Genomic DNA, 23,720 nt, shown 5'->3' with positions numbered 1-23,720 from the left:
CATCCCCTAGTTTGCAAGTTGTTCGCTTCCATCTTAGCTACCTCTTTCAAGTTTACATTGTGCCAAATTGGCGCTGTCTCGAATATTCCCGTTATTTTAATTTAAATTTTTTATTTTTTTTTTATTCCTTTCTCGCACCACATAGGGGCCGCTCCAAACATGTATAATAGTTTTGGTAGAATTACTGTTTTAATTAAGACTATCCTCTCTGCTCTTGTAAGATTCAGTTTATTCCATGTTCTTACCTTGTTTTCCAATTTTTTTTTATCATTGGGTATGTGTTTATTTTATGATATTCTCCTATTTTCCCAGATATCTGTACACTTTAACTGATCTTAATCATGGCTGCACTGGCGGGGACTGAAAGGTAAACTTATATACCTAACCCTCACCTGGGCATCAAGTTACATTTGCATATCATGTGACCACAGTGTGTTAACCCATGGAGGAGTATATCTGCAATTACAATGAGAAGAGGAAAATCTAAAGTTTTAATTGAAAAAAGGAAAATATAAAAAAAAACCTTTTTTGCCCATATCTAGTATATGTATGAAAGGTCATTATGATAATTCAGACCATTAGGGAACCTGGTATCCAACTGTAAAATCCAGAAAGCTCCCTCATCTTTATTCCAATCACCACCCCATTTAGGTACTCGTACTTTTTCCAAGCCCATTATTTGCAGGCTGGAAAAAATCAGCCTTCGTACTTCGTAAAGTGTTTAGTCAGACCCAACATGGACCTAGTAGGTAGTACTGGATTGGCTGGTATAAGAAGATGTTCCAAGATTCTAATTTAAATTTTTTTTTTTTTTTGTTCCGCAGCCTATGAACTGTAGTCTGCACATTTTACCTAGTGGTAGTGGTGGAGCCTATGGACTGTAGTCTGCACATTTTGTAGGTTGCACAATAAATCACATGGGTTGACTGACAATTGATAAAACACCTGTCATAATATGTTTTGATGTTTTAGTATATTGAAAAGTGAAGGAGTTAATGATATACTTGCATAAGCTGTACCTTGCGCGGCCACACTCATAAAAGCCTCTACAAGTGAGCCAGATGTCCTTGTTCTTATTCACATTATAATCACTAGGAGACAGTTGGCAAATGTGTGGCTTTCTTTGGTACTATATGTATACCCTTTTTCAGGATCTTAGATAGTGTTTCGTCATATTCTACAGGAAGATGTTTAAGTATAAGGTCACAAATTTGGTCAAAGTCCGTGGTATACGGGGTGGAAAACGTGGGAACGTAAGGATGGTTTTCTGAGGGTGTTTTAATTTTTGATTTTAAATAATGATCTTTCGGTTTTGCATCCACAATGCCCCGAGCTCTGGCTATGAAAAAAAAAAGCATATAAGCACAGGCATATAATTCAAAAATTTGGGGTATGGTAAATGTTAATTAACAAACTGAAAACTAGCAAAAGTGCCACCATTTACAGCTGTGTGTCTTAGCCCCATAAAAAGTCCTACTTTGTCTAACTAAGAAGATAAAAATTAGTAAAGAAAAAATGTACTGGGTTTAACAGAAGTCACTGTGAGCATTTGAAAATTTTTTCACATAGTCCCTAACACAACGTATTGACTATGTTATGTATTCCTGTAGAGAAGACGTTCTTTGGCTGCTCCTGAAGCCATGAGCACTGCTTCTTTTACTTTATCATTAAAACGCCTCCTTTAGTGGACTTAAGATGTAATAATCGCCTGGTGTCAGATTTGGGCTGTTGCAATGTCTCTACAGTATGAGGAAATGCATTGTCATGATGCAGCAAGACTCTTTTGGATAGCATTCCACTCCTTTTGCTGCAAATTGCAGGTTCATTTTGCACCCATGCCTAGTAATTTGCACTGTTCATTGTTTGTGCTTGGAAATGTGCCAGAATCCGTCCATTTATGACCTGAAGAACATTAACATGATCTTGGCAAAGGGCTGAATTTAATTATTTTCTTAACTGGAGAAGACCGGAGTCTCTACTCCATACATCTTTTGCTCCCAGGGTCATAGTGATGCACCAATGATGTTTTAAACCTTCCTACCACATAAACGGATTTATGCTGCTATGCCCATAATGAATCAACAGCCAATGGTGAATTTCCACATGTTTCACTCCCAGTTCCTAAAAAAGTGCAGTATGGCATAATGTTCTTTGATGGTGCAATTTTACAACTGAGGGTCTATTTTCTGACCTTGTGACTACTACTTTAACCCCTTAACGACCTGGGGATTTTCCGTTTTCCTATTAATCCATACATGATGGCTTATTTTTTGCGCCACCAATTCTACTTTGTAATGACATCAGTCATTTTACCCAAAAATCTACGGCAAAACGGAAAATAATTTACACAGTAAATTTTTCGGTAAAAATGACACGTTATCTTTATTCTGTAGGTCCATATGATTAAAATGATACCCTATTTATGTAGGTTTTATTTTGTCGTACTTCTGAAAAAAATAACTACATGCAGGAAAATTTATACGTTTAAAATTGTCATCTTCTGACCTCTATAACTTTTTTTATTTTTCCGCGTATGGGGCGGTATGAGGGTTCATTTTTTGCGCAGTGATCCGAAGTTTTTCGCGGTACCATTTTTGTATTGATCGGACTTATTGATCGCTTTTTATTCATTTTTTCATGATATAAAAAGTGACCAAAAATACACTGTTTTGGACTTTGGAATTTTTTTGCGCACACGCCACTGACCGTGCGGTTTAATTAACGTATATTTTATAGCTTTATATATCCGCATGCGTCGATACCACATATATTTTTATTTACACAGGTTTTTTTTATGGGAAAAGGGAGGCGATTCAAACTTTTATTAGGGAAGGAGTTTAATAATCTTTATTAACTTTTTTTTTCCACTTTTTTTCTGCAATGTTATAGCCCCCATGATCTTTTACATTGATCAATGGTTTCTCATAGGAAACCATTGATCTATGATTCTGCTGCTTGACTGCTCATGCCTGGATCTCAACTGGGGATAGACTTCCAAAGAGTGGCGGGTCTCCACAGCACTGATCAAGGACGGACTTTTGTTAGTAATCTAAAGATTGAAGAATTTTTATCTATAATAGATACACAAAATGTAGATTACGATTACATGGACATGCACACCACTCCCAAGCTGGATTGTTTAAAGCTATATGTGTATTTTAAAATTATATATGTAATGCATTTTTATGTGTTTTTACATTTATTTTGAAGAATACAACATAGGTTGTTAAAGAGTTAATTGTACTGTGTATAAAAACTCCCCCCCCCCCCACTCTAATTACCATGCCTGATGAAGCCGCGCAAGCACGGTGAAACACGTTGCATTATCCCAATAAAATCACCTTCTACTTAAAAGTCCGTCCTTGATCAGCGCCGTGGAGACCCGCCACTCTGGGGAAGTCAATCCCCAGTTGCTGTTTACCTGGTTGGGAGGCTGCAGACCGGACCTTACCGCTCACTCATGCTTACCGTTGTGGTGTGTGAGTCCACACAACCACCTGGGGTAAGAGGCTTGCATAATCACTCCTCTTGCCATATCCACCCGGGTGGTTTTACGCTTTGGAGCGCTCTCTCTTGTTTTTACATGCCTGGATCTCAGGCACTGACCAGTCATTCGGCGATCGGACACAAGGAGGCAGGTAAGGGGACCCTCCTCGTGTCCTACAGCTGTTCGGAATGCTGCAATTTCCCAGCGGCAGTCCCGAACAGCCCCCTGAGCTAACCGTACACCAGCGTTATAAAAAAGGAGCAGACTCAGGACGTACAGGTACGCCCTGGCTCCTTAAGTGGTTAAAGGCAGAGCCTTGCACTGTGTGTGGGTGGACTATCTGACAGACAATATATGTATTTTATAATGTTGCATTTTGCCAGACTCTCTACATATAATCTATCAAGGTTTATATATATTTTTGGAGAAGAAATGGAACAAAAAAACTGCAATACTGCTATATATTTTTGTGAGGGCAAATATAACTCATTTAAAAAAACACACCATAAGAATTCAAGCACAATCTTCAGGTAGATATCCACTAAGTTCTACACTGATAGGTTAATTGGCTTCCTATGAAATCTGACCCTAGTGTGTGTGTAAGAGAGAGATTGGGTAATCAGCTCCACTGGGGATCGGGGCTGGTGTGAGGGCTGAGAAGCTTCTACAGTGCAGATATGTTAGAAAACAAATAATCAAAATCTTTTAATAAGACTTTCAAAACTTAAAGGATTTTGTCTGCTACATGGATTAGCTTGTAACTTGCTTATTTTATTTGCCATTTAACTGAAACATACTTCTTTACAGTTTACCGTATTGTTCGCCGTATAAGACGCCCTTTTTCTTCCCCAAAACTGGGGGGAAAAGTTGGTGCGTCTTATACGGCGAATACACACCTATCGGGTCGGTCCCTGCGGCCATCAATGGCCGGGACCCGCGGCTAATACAGGATATCACCGATCGCGGTGATGCCCTCTATTAACCCTTCAGACGTGGCGATCAAAGCTGACCACCGCATCTGAAGCGAAAATCGGGTTGTTTGGGACTGCCGCGGTGAAATCGCGGCGTTCCGAACAGCTTACAGGACACCGGGAGGGACCTTACCTGCCTCCTCGGTGTCTGCTCCATGCTGGGATCCCCTGCATGGCGACGCTCTCCTTCGACATCATCACGTCGTCGCGCACGCCGTCCCGTCATCCAATAGGAGCGGCGTTCCTAGCGACTTGATGATGGCGAGCATGCTGGGAGTTGTAGTTTTGCAACATCTGGAGGTCCGCAGGTTGAAGATCACTGTTGGGTGCAGAATCTTTTTTTTCTAGATTTTGCACCTTTAAAATTGGGTGCGTCTTATATGCCGGTGCGTCCTATAGGGCGAAAAATACGGTATATATCAATAATCTATAATCAAAGACAACAATAAGGCCTTTCTTTTTGTATGCACCTCACTCCACATTATTTTTTTTACAACTTAAAGGGGTTATTACACAAAACAGTAAAGCTCTGTTTGAATCACCCCCTTTTTCAAAAAGTTTAAACAAAAAAAGATGTTCTTTTAATATAAAAAAAGCACTTCCTTTGATAAAAACAAAAAAAAAACACCCCTTTTGCCCATTAAAAAAAAAAAAAATTAATAAACTGTCACATGAAATTGAAAAAAAGTATCGGTAATTTGTATTGGCAATTACTTAGTCAAATTTTTTTGGGCATTTCCGGATAAAATTTTTCTAAGTTTGTGTGCCATGGATATTGTTGGATGTTTCTCCGGTTCGCAAGACCTCTCAGTCTTAGGGTAAGTTCACACATGCGGATTTTCGCAGTGTATTTAGCAGCGGATCCGCTGGTGAAGGCCCCGCTGTATGCTGGCTTTATATGTGCCTGCGGATAGCGGCAATACGCTGCTACCAGCAGACACATTGCAGCGATGTGCGCGGCGTACTCAAACATCGCGGCCGCTCACCCTGCTCTGAGCTAGGCAGAGAGCTCCCGCGATGTGCGAGTATACTGCGACTCGCACATCGCAGGGTGTCTGCTGGTAGCGGCATATTGCCTCTAACAGCAGGCACATGTAAAGCCAGCATAGAGCGCGGTCTACTTCTATTGATTTGATGTATACCCTGTCCTATGGACCGATTGTCAATTTTGTACGGGTGGGGAGGGTCCTCTTTGGACTTTTTCATTGTGTGTTGTTAAATGTATTTGAAAATTTATAAAAAAAAAAAAATGGTATTGGGACATCCCTAATAAATATATGTATTTCTGTGTATAGAACCATTAGTTCTCTCTCTCTACAGATACAGGCTATGGAATTGTATAAAGAAAGCATGTGAAGCACAAATTTCTACATAGGTAATAGTATGTGTTGCCTGTAAAGAAGGCCAGTAATAGAACTTATGTGCCTACCACTGGATACTGCAGAAGGCAGAAAAGAGCAAAACTAGGAACAGCAGGGAGTACCACCACTGACATCAATGTAAGATATCTAATAAAGCTGTACCGGAAAGGAAAAAAAAGAGACCAATATCGGTGCCTTGTGTCTTATCCTCAGTCGAAAAAGAGAGATGCGACAGTGGGAGACCCAAGTTGCTCTCAGGTGGTCGCTCACCTCAAAGAATTAGGAAAAATGCCTATCACCCCAAATATCGGGGTACTATGGTTCAAGAGTTGCTGCTGTGTCGTTGGGTCACAAAAACAAGGGCAACTTGTCCTGAATCTTAATGGAAGAAATTGTGGAAGAAAACAGGACCCTTAGTATTCCAGAAGCTGCTGACTCATGTCATCAAGTAGGAGAAAGCCAGAGTTCTCTTCAAGGGTCATCAGCAGGACCATTTATTAACAGGTTACAAAATAAAAAAATTAAGAGGCGTTTCGGGAGAAACCCTCCCTTCCTCGATCAGTATAGATATTGGTATACTGATCTGAGGACAGGAGGGTTTCTCCCAAAACGCATCATTTTTTAAAAACTTTTGTAACCTGTTAATAAATGGTCCTGCTGAGGACCTTTGAAAAGAACTTCTTGGCTTTCTCCTACTTGATATCAGGGGTCAGCAGCACCTGGAATACTAAGGATCCTGTTTTCTTCCACTATTGCTCCCATTAAGATATCTAATAACACATTTTTGTAATCAAGTGAAACTGCAAACATTTATTGTAGAATACCTCTTGAATTGATTCATTTTAGCCTAGATGCTCCTACATATTAAAAAGTAACACCTCTTTGAAATGTAATTAAAAAACAGGAATACACAGCACCGACATCACGCATACACCCATCTGCCATAACTTTAAAACCACTGACAGGTGATGTGGATAACCTTACCCTGTTACACTGGCATCTGTCAAGGGCTAGGATAGAGATACATTTTTGCACCTCCTTTTCTATATGTTTTCAATACTTTTTCAGCGCTTATTTGTTTTGGTTTCCTTGTATGTATGGATTACTTGGGTTGTTACTTACTAACATCAGATGAAAAGGTCAATGGCTCCTTCAGAAATATATTTAGTGAGAAAAATGGTGACATGTTCAATACTTATTTTACCCATTGTATGTAGGTGAGTAAATTATTTAATATAATTTTTGTTTTTAATAAGACAATATGCTGATCAAGGGGTGTTCACCTAGTAAGTCCCTCAGTAGGCAATTCATTTCTTTGCACTTCCACCACAAGATAATCAATGGGTTTTTAATATTCCAACACAACATGCTGAGTCCTCCATCATGGGAGACAATTTCTAGCTGTTTTCTGTCTTTGAACAATGGACTGATAAATTAAACTTGGCTGATATGGAAATATGGGGAACATCCTAATTTAAAATGGGTTTTCTAAACCAGACAACCCCTTAAATATTTTCATAGTTATTTAAAATGTAAAAATTGCGTCACACATTTTAACTAAGTTAACCATTTGTACACTTAATTTGGAAATGTTTATATTCCAGTTGTGCACAAGATATGGCACTCCCTTTTAATCGGTGCCCAAGCAGGAATCCCAATCCTCTTAAATATATTCCAGTTGTGCCATATAATGCTATTATAGGAAGGATTTCATGAACCTGCAGGACGATTTCCACTGATAACCTGAGAAACTATCAGTACAGTATGGTACACTGCTGACAAGAAAATGCACGTCTGTCGATAGACTCAATTACACTAAAGTCTACTTTTATAGAGTAGCAAAACAATGGCCAAAGATCTGAAATATACTGCACATTATTTAAGTTATTCTTTAATTTATCCTGCCTGCTTCTCCAGAGGTAGCTCAAAATGGTTCACTAGGGATATATTTCAGAAGCTGTGCACTGAATGTTGCCATAATTCTCGGAATGGCTGACGCAAATCGTTCTAGCAAGTTTGCTATAAAATAAATAAATAACTAAATACTCATCAAATCACTTATGTACTTACGCATGTGCATAATTCAAGCCTCGAATAATGCTAGGTGGCCAGCTGATCTGCCATTCAGGAGTATGGAGAAGCTGAATGACACACATGGTGACCGATATGTTGGTTGTCCTCCAGCTTTTCTTAGGAACAGATAGAACAAAAATCTTTTGAGGAGACGCTAATGACTGATCATATGATGTCCTGTTGTGTGACATCACGTAAAATTATGTTGCGCAACGTAACCTTATATAATGTGCAAAATCCAGGCTCCTAACATTTTTTTTTTTTTTTACTGGCTCCTAGATTCATAACAAATGTGTTAAGCCCTGGCACAATTCACTAGTTTAACACTGCCAAACTGTTTTTTTTTTTTTTTTGCTTTTTAGTACAAAGCCTGTATGAATTCACTATTTTTGTGTGTAAATTCTAAGCTGCCTGGTAATTTTTCAAGGCGGGTTTCAGGTTAGCCACAACTGTACCATGTGACACAAGCAAAGATTATTGCTAATCAATAGGTCCTGCTGATTTCAGGAGGTTCCTTGCTGTTTCATTTCCATTATACTCATGCTGTCTGCTTGCTTCTCTACTAGTACAGAATGTGTGCGACTGCATGAGCCCAGAGCATCATCTGGCTCTTTCTATCAACTATACAAATCAGCAAATCCATTGTCTCGTAGTCATTTTTGATTTATTTGTTCTGTGAGCGCTGGCAATGGCACATTCCAATTTCTTTGTCAGCCTAGCTCAGTGTCATAAATGTTAATTTATGGTGTCGTGTGGGAGTCACAGTAAAAGGGTGACTTGCTCAATTTCACTTCTATGATCATTTATATACCACTATAATGCCAGGCTGCAGTATCTCTCTTATAGCTGCCCGGCATCCCTTGCCTGAGCAGTAGAAATGAAATTACGTTATGGTCCATTTATCTGGAACTCTCTACCTCCTTACTCTAGGACAACTAGAGAAAATACTAGACTTTGGGACTAGCCAAGCCTAATTCTGGATGAGACCCACTCAGTGTTTAGTTAATATTACAGAATATCAGACCGTACAAGTCACTTTACAATACCCAAAAGGATAAACATAACTCAATGTACCCATTCTAAGATTTATATATTTATTCATACATTTATATATATATTTCTACTTCTAACATTGCACTAAATATCTTCTTGCATGCATGTAAACAAACCTGACCTACGATTACAAAGATACACAGTCATAGACATCCGTTTCTAACTCCTATTACTATACAACATGATAAGATTCTTGATAATAGTCATTTTACACAGGTATGTCATGCTATGTTATTTTAAGGTATAACATAGTGCCTATTCAATTCTACAGCAAGCAATGTGTATGACAACAAAATATGCAAATATACACATTTCTTTGGGGTAAACTAAAAATATTAAGAGCAGATTTATTGTGAGTTCAACTGAAGTATTATTAGTATAACTATAAAGGAGATTTATCAAGCTCTGTAGTAGATTTTTTTTGCGTAAAAAAGTCGCACGTGCAACTTTTCTATACATGCTGCGACTTTTTGATTTTTGCTTATACCAAAGCACATTTCTGAAATCTGCTCACATAGTAATTTTTTTTTTACTTTGCAGTGGTCATGTATTTATCAAATGCGATAGACCCTATTTATGAAGAAAAGAAGTTGCATCTGCATTTAAAAGTCGCATATGTATTCCAGGTTCACCCTGGCTTACAGAAAGTGCATACAATACATCTGCAGAAAAGGACATTAACACCCACTTTAACAACTGCTCTTGTTCTGAATCATGAAACAAAGCTACTAAATGTAACGTTAATTATAGTAAAAAATAATTATATAACTAATAACTTAATTTTAAAGGTTGAAAATACACACTGCACACCTTGTTAATTTCAAGACACGTACATGCTGGCATACCCACTAAATTTAAAAATTAATGTTGTGTTAAAATAGAATAAGGCACAAAATAATGGTGTAAGAATTTTTACAGACTACATAAATAATGCATATGAAGCACAAAAATTTTTCCTGTAGAAAAATAAACATCCATAGTAATACAGCTTCGTGCACATTGGGTGGGTAACGTACAGAGCCGTATTTTTTTTATTTTTTTGTGTGGATTCACTATTGTTTATGTGCCTGTTGGAGAGTCTTCCTTCCTGACGTAAACTCTGTCCTAGCGTAACGATGCAAGACTCCACCCACCAACGTCACAAAATGCAGGCTCAATATTAAACAAAAACCCTCCAGAGTACAGATATTCATGGTGCGGCATAGTATGTTTTTAATATTTTTTTAATTTCTGAGGAGGGTGGATGGGTTGTTGCGGGATAGTTGGAGTGCAGCTCTTTAGTGCCAGGCAGGCCAGTCAGGGTGTCAACCGATGCGGTACGCCCCCCTCCCCATCACTCTCTAGCACCGCTAATGGTAGTAAAGGGTAGATCAAGAACTTCAGCTATTAACATAAGGGAAAAACTTTTCTGCTTTAAAAAATGCTTTTGTAAGCGGGTTCCCTGGGTTTGATTTATTTATCAAGCTCGTGCAACTATTTGATAAATAGGTCGCATGTACGCATAAGTTAAAAAAAATTGTCATATAAAAGCCATAAGTTTGAAAAGAATAATAAATCTCCTTCATATTCTGTATCGCAAACAGAAAATCATATCAGAAACCTAAAAATACACTAGCATGAAACGCAAAATCCCCCTAGTTTCTCCTTGCTAGCACAACTGCTGTAAAGAGGAGTGTTCTAACACTCCATACACATTACAAAGCTGTCAGACCAGGGTTTCCCAACCTGTGTGCCACCAGCTGTTGCAAATGTACAACTTTCAGCATGCCTGTCCAGCCAATGGCTGTCCGGGCATGGTGGGAGTTGTAGCTTTGCAACAACTGGAGGCACTCTGGTTGGGTAACTGAAGAAAGAGCATGTGTTTGTAAAAAGGAATGAGGTGTATTTACGCAAGGAGCAATGGGGGATTTGGGATACCCATACTTTACTAGTAAGTGGTGAGGCTGCTTAAAATGTAATATTTATCATCATCCCCATTTTCTTTTGGTAATGGTCAACAACACAGCTAGCAGTATATTAACCCTTTAAAGGACTCTAAAGGACTTTTAAAAAGCATAACCCTTTCAATTTTGCACCTAAAATTCCATATTATGTCTTATTTCTTGCGCCACCAAAAAAATGTGCGGTATCCCTATGCGTGGACTGCAAAAGGTAAACAAAATAAACCTACGCATGTTCCGACGTCGGGCTTGCGCTGGGGACGGGAACGTTGGACAGCTATCAGCCCATCACCGGCTGCAGCGATGTTCCGCCTTGGCCGGTGATATGCTGAGCCCACTGTCATGTAAGGAGCTCTGGCCGGCTTTTTACATGACAGTGGGCTCAGCCTATCGCCGGCTGAGGCGGAACATCGCTGCGGCTGGTGATAAGTTGACGGCTGTCCGTCTTTCCCATCCCCAGGAAGAGCGTAAGGCCAGTACAGGACTAACGGGAGGTAAGATAAAGTTTATTTTGTTTATTTTTTGCACCTGGGCATAGGGATACCGCATAGTATAGAGCAGTGGTCTTCAACCTGCGGATCTCCAGATGTTGCAAAACTACAACTCCCAGCATGCATGCTGAGAATTGTAGTTTTGCAACATCTGGAGATCCGCAGGTTGAAGACCACTGGTATAGAGTGTCAGCGCTGGCGGCCGCAACAAACAGGAGGACGAGGAGGGCAGCACTTGCGGGTGACATGTGAGTATTTACCCGGATGGGGAAAGCGCTGGACTGATAATTAATTGGGTGGGCAGAACAGCGCACGCGGGCAACATATGATTAGTTCCCCGATGTGGGGACAGCGCAGCGCTGGGCTAATTCATTAATTCATTCATTCCCATGGGGGAGGGTCCAAACCGGTATTGCGGTATGGGTTAAAATTCAGATTGTGCAGCACAAAAATGTCGGAATTCGGTATGAACTGGTATACCACCCAGCCCTAGTTCGGACATTTCCGCATGTGGCGATACCATGTGGTAATTTTTATTTACAGTTTTTTTTTTTTTTATGGGAAATGGGGGTGATTCTTACTTATTAGGGAAGGGGTTAAATGATCTTTATTAACTTTTTTTCACACTTCTTTTTGCAACGTTATACCCCCCTCTAGTGGCTATAACACTGCACACACTGATCTTCTACACAGATCACTGCCATGCATTAACATGGCAATGATCAGTGTTATTGGCGGTCGATTGCTTAAGCCTGGATTTCAGGCTTGGAGCAATCAATCGCTGATCGGACGCGCCGGAGGCAGGTAATGGACCCTCCGCTCGCGTTCTAGCTGATTGGGACATCGGGATTTCACCGCGATAGTCCCGATCAGCCCAACTGAGCTGCCGGGAGAGTATTTATGTTACTTTAGACGCGGCAATCAACTTTGAACGCCGGGTCTAAAGGGTTAAGAGCGACCGGCACAACGATCGGTGCCGCACGCTATTAGCCCAGGGTCCCGGCCTTCATTAGCCGTTATGCTATGACCCATTATAGACCGGGACTGCACGCAGGCTGTACAGGTACACCCTGCGTCCTTAAGAGGTTAATAAAACAGAAATTAAGATGACTAAGTGCAGCAAAGAATAAACCAAAAGAATGAAAAAAATATGCATAACATTTAAATATCTATGATTTTGGAATCTATGATTATTGGAATTCTGCTGCAACTACATTTCTGATTGGAAGGTTTCCGCTGAACTCGGCTCGGAAAATCCGATGTGTGAACATGGTCTTACTCTTGCAAATGTGCCATGATTCTTAAATGACTTGCACAATGTTTAGTATGTTTTTTAAGACACTTTGTGCCTCGACCAAGAAAGAGGTGTGGCTTGATTTAAAAAGGGTGTGGCATAAATGTGTTGTGAGGCAAATATTTTTGAAAGATGATTCTGGCGTATCATCTTACAGTTGGTCTGAACTTAGACCTGATTTTGCTAAATATAACACATTTCAAGAATGTGGGGGAAGTACAGTGGTCCCTCAACATACGAATCCATCGTATGTTGAGGGATCCGTGCAATGTAAAGTATAGGAAGTTATACTCATCTGTCCCCGCCGCTCCGGACCGCGTCCTCACCGCTCCCTATGCTGTCCCAGGGGCTCCCGATGCTGTCCCGCTGCTCCGGTGTCTTCTTCGGGATCCTCCGGCTTCTTCCGCATCTTCTGCAGGGTCTGGGCCTCGCTTTCTGGTGACGTTATTACGCTGCTGTGCCAACACGGCGTGCGTAGTGACGTAATAAAGACGCCGGAAAGCGAGGCCCGGACCCTGGAGAAGATACAGAAGACGCCGGACGATCGCGAAGTGGACCCAGAGCAGCGGGGATAGGTAAGTGAACCTGTTCGGGATGCTTAAACTGCTATCAGACAGCAGCTTAAGCATTTTGCGCTGTTGGATAGCAGTTAATGCGATGGCCCCGATATATAAAAGAATCGTATGTCGATGCTGACATCGACATGCGATGGCCTCTGAGAGGCCATTGTATGTCGATTTTATCATATGTCGGGGCCATCGCATATCGGGGGGTTACTGTATAGTAAAGCCTGTGCAGAGGAAAAAGGGGCAGTTGCCCATAGAAACCAGGTGGTTTCTTTTATTTTTCAGAGGCCTTTTTTAAAATTAAATATGCTATCTGGTAGCTATGGGCAACTGTTCAACTTCTATGTACAGGTTTTGAGAAATCTCTCCCTGTGTTTGCCTTCTAAGTTTGCAGTGTCTAAGAATTAGAAAGTATGAGCAATTCCCCCCAATGAATTGAAACAGTCTATAGAAGAATGAACACTACATTAATATATAAACCAAACCATTAGCCTTCTGAAGACGCTGTTAAACAGCGCTATGTGAGTCCGATACAGAGTTCTGAAGCATTTGGTGATTTACAAACTTATAGCTGTATGTACATTGGGGTATTACACCCTAAAGGAGTATCCCTGTGCTCAGTGACACTCTACAGCGTTATATTTCAATCACTCCTAAGGTTCATATGTACTAATTTTATATTTTTGCATATAAAAGGTAACCGCGATAGGAAATTTTAACTCCATGCTTTAGCCGCAGAGTTTGTGTTTTGGAATATTACACACAGCTCATGAAAAAGAAAGGTGAGGTTTTTAATTCTAAATGCTTTGAACAGATTATACAAGATGATTTAAACCTCTGTAGAGTTTTACAAGTTCATATTGCTTTCTTTTTACCTTACACTCTGTTGCATCACCCTCAAACAGATGTACTCACATAATACCTTCACAGTGGCAAAACAGATGATTTTCATTGGATGCAAACACCATCTGTTATTAAGACATCAGTGTTATTTCTTAGAGTATTTTAGAGGAGTATCTTTTGGTCTCTCTCATCTGGCAGCATACTCTGTTTGATTATACTCTCTTCACTATTCTTAATACAATTATGTTTTTTTCATTTTGTTTACAAGAATTAAACAGTTGCATGCAAGCTGGCTGCATCTCTGCTATACACCAGCAGTTTACGATGAAGAGTAAGCTACATGTGCGGAAAGAAATGCTTTACATGCCTCTGTCCACTATCCTATATTTTAAATTCATAATAAGAAGCTAATATTCTTTACTATGTCTGCTTAAAGTGGTACTATGGTGCAAAACATCTTATCCCCTATCAAAAGGATAGGGGATAAGATGTCTGATCATGGGGGGGACCCCCGCCATCTCTGTGCCGGCAGCAGCGTCGTCTGGAACACAGGAGCGTGGAGCTCCCGTGTTCGTGACATCACACCACGGCACCTCCATTCATGTCTATGCCTATTCCCATAGACCTAAATGGAGGGGGTGGGATCCCCGCGATCAGACATCTTATCCCCTATCCTTTTGATAGGGGATACGAGGTTTTGTGCCAGAGTGCACCATTGCCTCACCCATGCTCGGTTTTATAATTACCTGTACCCGAGGTCCGCGCTACCTCTGGCACCTGCGACGTCCTGCGCGCTGCGCAGCGCAGTGATGAGTGACGTCATCAACGCGGCGTCACCGACAGTGACAGCTCAGGACGCCCCCAGAGCCAGAAGTAGCACGGACCCCGGGAACAGGTAATTATAAAACGGGGGATGGGGGAGGCAATGGGGCAGCGGCGGCGGTGGTGGTTGGACTAGGGAGGACCCCAGGACAGGCAGGGGGAGAAGCGGGGGGCGGCGATGGTCTCTGGCCCTGCAAAAGCCGCTGCAGTTCATTGATTTAAAGCGCCCACTTTAAATCATTGATCTGCAGTGGCTTCTGCGGGGCCGGGGGGGGGGGGGGGGGGGGTTTAGGGAAATAGAAGATATCATTTAGGTTAATAATCAAAATTAGTTAACTATTCTATATTCTCATATTACCTAACATGAGTGTTGGAAATACAAAGGTAAAGCAAGAAAGCAAACAAATCTGAAAACTCTGACAATTTGTACGTAAGTATGTATTTCTTTGACAGCTTACACAGTTATAAACACCACATCCACTAAACTAAAGAACATAATAACAGTAGATGAAATTATCTACAATAAGGAAGTCTGACAGCTTCTTTCATTGTGTTAATTAGTCTTAATGAAAAGCCTGACATGACAATATGACAATGGAACTTGAATGAGATGTAGAAACAAAATGTTTAAAGAATATGGGGCCTCCACAGGTAAATAAGGTTGCCAATATTTTAAAAACCAAAGTGGACTGTGTCTGTACATAAATCTACACAAGGCTTGGATTAAAATGAAGTCAGGAACAAGATACTGAAATGTACTCTTGATCTGCATCCAAGGATCCTGATAATCCAGCAATAGTTTACAGTTCAGCACAACAAGATAATCAGGACCTCACATCGATTGGGGAAAGACACTTGTATGATAGCATCGCCATGGACTTCCTGGAGCTCATCTACTGACATTATTCACAAATCCTCTATAGAACCATCTTTCTGAGTGTAGTTGAAACTCTATACAGGGGTGTGGAAATTTATTAAAAAACTACTTGTCCACGGGACTAAAACAAAGCAAAATCTATTTGTCCCTCATGACGATCCACTTGTCCGGGTCAATTTTCGCTTTTACACTCCCGTTTTTTTTCCTCCTCGCCCTATAATAGCCATAACTACCTACTATAATGATACCTTTTAATTATTCCATAACATATGCTCTGAAACAAACAAAAAAATATTGGAGAAGTGAAATTTAAATAGTAAAAGATACTTTAGCAAATTTAGTGGTTTTCTTTTCTACGCCATTTACCTGGTGGCCAGCTAACATGTTATTTTGATACTTTAGGCCGCCATGATTACAGTAATAACAGATTTGTACAGTTTCTGTCATGTTTACTCACTTAAAAAAAACATTCTGAACTTAAAAAAAAACAAAAAAATTAATTGCCCTTTTCTGACCCCTGTAGATTTTTTCTTTTTCCCCCACATACAAGGCTGTATGAGGGCTCATTTTTGTGTACCATTTTGGTATTGATCTGAATTTTTAGGGTCTATTCATACGTACAGTATTCTGCGCTGATTTGATGAGCAGGATTTTCTGCTGCAGATTTAAATGTAAACTGAATGACTTGAAACCCTGGGCATCAAATCTGCACATCAAATATTTTCTGCGCATAAAAATTTGAACTTTTAATATTGAAGGGGTTAATGTGTGTCTTTTACACTTTATTAGTCCCTTAGGGGAATTTTAGGAGGAATCATTAGGATTCCTCATACAGATCAATAGAGTTCTATTGAACTCCCTTGATCTGTGTGCTCTGCAATCCATTGATAGAGCCTAATCCAGCCAGGTTCTTTCAATGACAGAGCCAGGGACACCAGGGAAGAAGAGGTAAGCACTTCGGCTACCTCTATAGTGGATTGTCCCCCCGCGAATGCTGCAGGGAGGCAATCTACCCCACTAGCAAGCATTCACATTTCCCTTTAGATGCTGCTGTCAGCTTTGACAGCAGCGATCTAAAGGGTTAATAGCCAGCTGCGGTGATTTCCGCATGCTGGATAATAGCGGCGGCCCCCAGCTAGTGAAAACAGCTGGCGGCTGCAGAGTATGGAGCAGGCACAAGTCCGGAGCTCGCTCCATACACTCCTCTGCTGGCTTCTTCTTACATTACAGTGGGCTCAGCTTATCACCGACCGAGGTGGAACATTGCTGCGGCCGGTGATAGGCTGGCGGCTCTCCGACGATCCCGTTTGTTTATCTTTTGCAGCCCGAGTATAGGGTCACAGTGTACAGTACAGAGTGTCAGCGGCGGCGGCCTGCAACACACAGGAGGATGAGGAGGGCAGAGCTTGTGGGTGATATGTGAGTATTTACCCCGATGGGGACAGCGTAGCGCTGGGCTGATAATTTGTGGGGGGGGGGGGGAGAAGCAGGACAGCGCTCGCGGGTCACATGACTTTTTTTTTTTTGGGGGGGGGGGGGGAATACAGTTATATACCGTGGAACTGTCATAAGTTACAAAAATACCGTGATACACACATTTGGTCATACTGCCCAGCCCTACATCCTACTTCTACAAAGTGGAGCTAATAATTCTAACTAATCTCTTCATGAGCAGCATACAAACTACATGTATCATTTGCATTGATAGAAGATTATTCAATTTGTGGCTGCTGTGGGTAACAAAAACATATTACACCCAGGTTAGAATGCATTGTGCAATGTCTATGCCATCATATGTGTCCAATTCGCGCATGCATATTTATGAATAGGGTGGCGCAAATGAGACACAGGGGATGGCATACATGTTGTCAAAGGTCTCCACACACGCCTCCATTGCACAGAAAATAAAATTTGCATAAAGGCAAAAAACATTACATCTCGTCAAGGTCTGCACTATTTTGGTAAGGAAAAAAGTATTTTAATCAGGATCACCTGCATTATATACCTGTATATTTAGGTAAGTATCTCAAATGTCGAGTCCACACAAAATGTAAAGAGGTCCACACAAAATGTAAAGATCTACAAATTTAGTGGCACAAACTTATGTATGATTTTTTTTTTTTTTTTACAGATTATACATGTTGGTAATCTGTAAAAAAAATTGGTAATTTCATATAGCAGTTGCATTACTTTAGTGTGGTGACATCTTACAAATATAAAGGAGCCCATAAAACACTTTCATTGGTTGTCATGTAATTATGACAGTTTTACGAGATAAATACATTCACCAACAAGTTGTTGGGCAGAGACCAATACACACGAATATATATATATATATATATATATATATATATATATATATATGCTTGACAAAGGCTACACTATAGCCGAAACGTTGCACTGCTGATGACCTAAATAAAGACCACAGCCTTTTTTGAAATTGGGAGTCTGCATACTTTTTGCTGTGACCTATACCAATTGGATATATATATATATATATATATATATATATCCTTTAGATAACCTTTTCCACATGTGCTTTATTAAGCTTTCCTAAATGTTTTCCCTTTGACTGTCAGTAGTAGTACATCTCCTGTAAGTTTCTCCTACTCTTGCCAGTTACAGAAAGTGTGTAAGTGAGTAAGGGAATTCAGATCAGGATTCAGACCTCAGGGGATTGGAGTAAGGTTCCATCAGGGCCAACATAGGTTATTCTATAGGATTTTCTAATGAATAGGTACCATGGAAAACCATGTCTGCATCATAGGAAAGTTTATATTTCCAAAGGTTCAGAAATAGAAGTACAAGAAGTTGCTTTTAGATCAAAGTTACTTTTTTATTCTAAAATGGGATGTCATTAACCATGTATGAGAAAATCACATTGGAAGATAATACTCCAATATTTGCAAAGCAACTATTAAAGATATGTACCATTACATGTAGGTGTAGGAGCCAAAAACAAAAGAGAAGGTTCAAAGTGCTGCCATAATATATGATGCCTACCTTATATAACCATATACACAGTTGTATGTATAGTCAAAGACAGTAGGGGAGCTACTTCATGGCAATTCTAATGCACATATGATGTGATAATTGGACTCTCAGTGATGCCGTGAATATCACAAAGCTCTCCATAAAGACCGATAACTTCAAAGCTGTTAAAAGTGGAATTTCAAAGATCTTAAGAAAATGTATCTGAAACATCACAATATGAAGTAAGTAGGAACAACACACAAACACACGTGCCATTCCCTGAAGAACTAAAGAGCCCTTGACAAAAAGTGAATGATACTTCAAAAGAAACACACAAAATCACAAGGTAATAATCTACTTACTTGACTGAACTAAACTCCCATCATGCAAAGCTTTCCACCTCTTTTAACCTGCTTTAAATAACTATCATTATGGCATCATTAGTCAATGCAAACCTACAGTAACATTCTCAGTTCTTATCCCTAATTGCTTCCAAGGAAATGATATTTGTAAGGATGGACTGTGCAAAAAAAAAAAAAAAACCTGCGCGTCAAAAGATTCAGGACACAAAGGGATTAAACAGTGCTAGACTTCTTTCCAGGACAGGAAGGGTTAACCGCTGCTGTGGAGTGACAAGAGGGCATAATAGGAACATCAGCATTAGGTGATCTAGTAACAATGCCCGACACTGCTTTACTGACAAGACAAAGAGTGCCTGCTCTGCATAGCGGCTCACACACTGCACACTATTACGTTAGTATTAACTACGGTAATAATGCAAAATCACATAACTGAAATGTATTATTTTAGAGTTTATTTTTGGTTTGTGTTTGTTTTGATTTTAATGTACATGAAATAACACATAAGTTGCAGCAAGAGCTATCCCCTGTGCACCTGTTCTAAAATGGGACCATGACTGACCAGCATATCTATATACAATAGTTTCTGCTAAATTTGCAGATAAAAAGCTAACTGACTGCTCTCTAGCAAATCAATATATTAATCACTTTATGCATGTCTGAAAACACACTAAAGTAGTATACATGCATTAGAAATAATAGCAATTCATGTCCTCAATGCATTGTCATACAAAGCTTACAATGTGCCCTGTACTTCCTGGCTCCATCCCAGGAAAATGATGAGTTCCCTCTCATTCTGGCAGCTAAACTAGCAGGCATGTGTGCTGTACTTACACGTATCCCACTGATCCATAGTGCGGTGTAATTGTAATCTTCCTTCTAGCAATGCTGTGCCCACATCCGCTGTATAATATGGTAGATGAAGCCTGGCTTCAGCAAGTTCATGTGATGTGGAGTCCCCTTTATGTGCATCTACAACTGGCGTACAGTTCAAGTACAAAATGCTAAGCGTGTAGTCGTGCTTATGTTGATTGTACTGCTGGAGCAGCTGTGATGTGATAGGCAGGGGCACGCTTACACCGTCCAATCACAAGCAATTTCCATTCCAGGGAAATTCCTGCCTATTTGTTTAGGATCCTCAGAGACCTTTTCCTCTCCATAATGATAAAGAAAAAAACGTTCTTTCCCCTGATCACACCACACTAAATTACAGCTGTGTCTCTGCCATTGGGCACTTCCCCCTCCTTATGTGACATACAGCAGCTTAGAGGGAGAGAGTTCAAATTCATTTCCAGTAGTCACCTTGCTGGGGAGCGGGGAAGAAGAGGGAGCGTCTGGGCTAGATAATTACTTATTCTGTCACCATGGAAACAGACGGGATGTAGTGAGCTAGATTTGTATAGAACATCTGCTGCCAGATTCATAATCAACAATCTCATCTTTCCCCTCTACTCATTACTTCAATTTCATGTGGTGGCTCCTTTTTCCTACCACATCCTCTTAATCCTGCACAGCACTTCCGAAACAACCTGGGTGTCCTCCCAGGGAAAACTGAGCACACAGAAATGCAGGGAATGCCTCCCCTTCTACCAATACCGGACAGAGACAACAATTCCCACCCTTTTTCACCACCGGGCACTCCTTGAAAAAAAAAAATATGAGGGCATGCCTACCAAATAATTTTCTACAAAGTCCAAAAAAATTGTTACCTATGTAGATTTTAGTGCTGTTATATCCAGTGACTAACAGTGAAGTCTTTTCTGATCAAAGTCATTCACTCTTCTTTTCTCCATCTTGCCCCCATGGCTATTAAGATTTCTTCCAGCCACATTTCATCTCTGCAGGCCTTGCCAGACAAACATCTTAGGATTTGCAATTTTCCAAAATCCTCCCTCCCCCCCCCCTATTGACTCCCAAACAGTAACATTTGGTGTTGCCCACAATAAAGTGGGTTAAGAAATGGGTTGGAGGGGCAGGTCGGGAGGGGAGGACTAGGCAGTTCCCACCTCATTAGGAAGATGACCCCCTGTATGTAGGTGCCCCAAGTATTTAGTTTTCCTTAGTAACTTGGTACTCATGTAGGTAGTTTCAACCAGTAGGTGGTCACCCCCAAGGTAGTTTGCCCTGTCCCTGTAGGCAGGATTTCTCTGAAGGTAATTTGCCCTTCCCTGTACATAGGACCCGCTGAAGGTAGTTTCCCCTTGTAGTTAGAACCCATGAAGGTAGCTTGCCCCCTGTAAGTAGGACCCAATCTGTAAGTATTTTGTCCCCTGTAGATAGGACCTCCATGTAGGAAATTTGTCCCCTGATGGTAGTTTGCCCCCTCCTAAAGGTAGCTTGCCCCCTTTTCCTGCAGCAAATAGAGGCTGGGATCATCTCTACGTATGGGATGCACACAATGAATTCCATACTTGCCTGTGTCTTGATAATTCAGAATAACAAAGTTGTCAAAAGGAAACTGTATCTTTTAGATGCAGAAAAAGGCATGGTGTCATTAGAGGGCAGTTCCAGCCTCTCTACACTGCACTAAACATAGTTCAGAAATTAAAACATACAAGTGAGGGCCCTCTAGTGGCTGCACACATGCATCCTCCCTGCCAGAGAAGATTTATTGTATCTGGGTCTGTACTGCTGTTCTGGTTTTCCTAGAATAATATTATATGTATTTATAAGGTGAAATTTCACAATAAATAGTCTTTGTCACACATGGATACAAATCGTTTTAGAAGCTTCCTAGAACCTTTCAGGTGTTGCTGCATTCAAAGCTGGCATGTCATCAATCATGATTGTGCCAGCAGGATCTGCATTATTCTTCCAATTTATAAAGTGTCTCATTCACTTGAATCAAAAACCAGAATAGACAGTCTGGAATGGAAAGTAAAAGAAGTCTATAATTGAGAAAAAACATAGGACTCACACTAACATTTTCTCTGACACATTCACTTCCATGAGCAAAATAACAGGTAGGGCATTAGGACACATCCTTCTTATTTAAGCAACACAAGGCCAGGTTCCCACAATGCAGTGTGCATCTATTTTTATACTAAAACATGTAAATATAAAAGTCCCTTTCCACTCATGGATCAGGCTTACATATATATAAGAAAACAAAAACAAAATGCTGCAATCTGTTTCACATGACCCTGGCCAAAGCGTTGGCTTTCATGGTGACACACACAGAAATTGAAAAACGATTATAGTGTTATCATTCTAAAGAGTTAGGGGGAAAAAAACTAGAGCAATACAAGTTTCCAAGTACACTCGTTGTCAAAAAAAGAATATAGTATATGTGTGAATGCAATAGTGATATATGTAAGAAATTACAATATTACACTGAAAAGATAAGTTTATCAGGAAAAAAATGCACAACTGAAAGGAGGCTGTAGTACCCTGTTGGGCCGCCTCTAGTCTGGATACAAGATGAGATAGGGTTGGGCATAGGCATCCTGCAGCATATTTGCCCTCTAATACAGCTGGGCCTGTAGATCCTTACCACTGGTAGGTTACTGAAGCTGGGCCCTATAAACACTTCTTTGACGATAAACCTGACAGCCGGACACTGATGTAATCTAGTGCATTATTCTGCTGAAAAAAACCAACAGTAGGAAGCCCTGCCATGAGCACAACATGCGGCTTTAGGATGTCTTTCACATATCGCACAGCTGTTAGTGTCCCTTGTATTATTACTAGGTGTGACAGAATGTCCTATGCGATTGCTCCGCAGATCATTACGCCAGCAGTTGGGGCAGTATGTTGCTTCACAGCAATGGGCAAGATTGAAGCGCTCATCGCGAGGACTCCATATTCAAACCAGTCATTGGATCCCAAACTGATCCTAGATCCATTGCTAAGACAATATGGTTCCAGTAGATAGTAGTCCAGGTTTATCATTTATGATACCACTGAATACGAAGGTGGCAGTAGCTAGCTGTCAATTACAGGACAGGTCATGTACGCCTTGACACTAAATTTCTTTCTGTTTGGCACATGAAAATGGTCCAGGCAGAGTCAAGGGTGTGTATTGATGGAAACTGTAGGAGTTGTTCCTGCTTGTCGGCCCATAATATGATCCTCTCTTCTGGTGGTCTGTCTTAGCAATTTGGAGCCTGTTCGCTACGTGTGTGCCCTCATGTAGCCACTGCTCTCAACATTTAACAGCTCAGACAGAATGGCCTAGATGGCGAGCCATATGTCAAAATGGTCATCATGCTTTTCTCAACCCAAGGATGAGCCCCTTCTTAAAGTCTGTCAATTGGGTAAAATATCTTTGAGTGCGTCATAGAAACATGTCTAGCAGTGACTCTTCAGAGTATGGAAAAAAACAAGGTAGCATTACCTCTAGCCACAGAAGTAACTTTAATTCCCCCTTCCCCCAAATCTTAGAAGTAAAATCATTTAGTATGTGGAACTATAAGGTTCCTGGTGCCATTGGCATAGGGAAGCCCACTATTATGCATAATGTATACTGTAGTTGTTAACAAAATAAGCTGCATTATAAATGTAACTCAAGCTCATTTTGGCCATACATTCAATGGAACTGGTAACTTAAAAAATCCAGCCAAATCTGCAGACATCATATTATAAAGCAGGAGGAGATGATCAGACTGATA

At 40.5% G+C, this 23,720-nt stretch overlaps 1 protein-coding gene across 5 annotated transcripts in view; it reads right to left on the bottom strand.

The window, feature by feature from the left end:
- ELMO1 (engulfment and cell motility 1) overlaps positions 1–23,720 on the bottom strand; it is a 390,193-nt gene that overhangs the window by 70,705 nt on the left and 295,768 nt on the right. The window contains exon 1 of one of the 5 annotated variants that reach the window (XM_056520473.1): positions 19,945–20,268. The exons of the other annotated variants lie outside the window; for them this stretch is intronic. The gene's annotated coding sequence lies outside the window, so the exon portion shown is untranslated. Of the gene's footprint in view, positions 1–19,944; positions 20,269–23,720 lie in introns of those variants that run through there. 5 annotated transcript variants of the gene reach the window in all.

This window comes from Hyla sarda, chromosome 5 (genome assembly GCF_029499605.1).
Source record: "Hyla sarda isolate aHylSar1 chromosome 5, aHylSar1.hap1, whole genome shotgun sequence".
Lineage (NCBI taxonomy): Eukaryota > Metazoa > Chordata > Amphibia > Anura > Hylidae > Hyla > Hyla sarda.
Note: the sequence above shows the minus strand (reverse complement) of the source record. Positions and strands in the feature narration are given on the sequence as shown.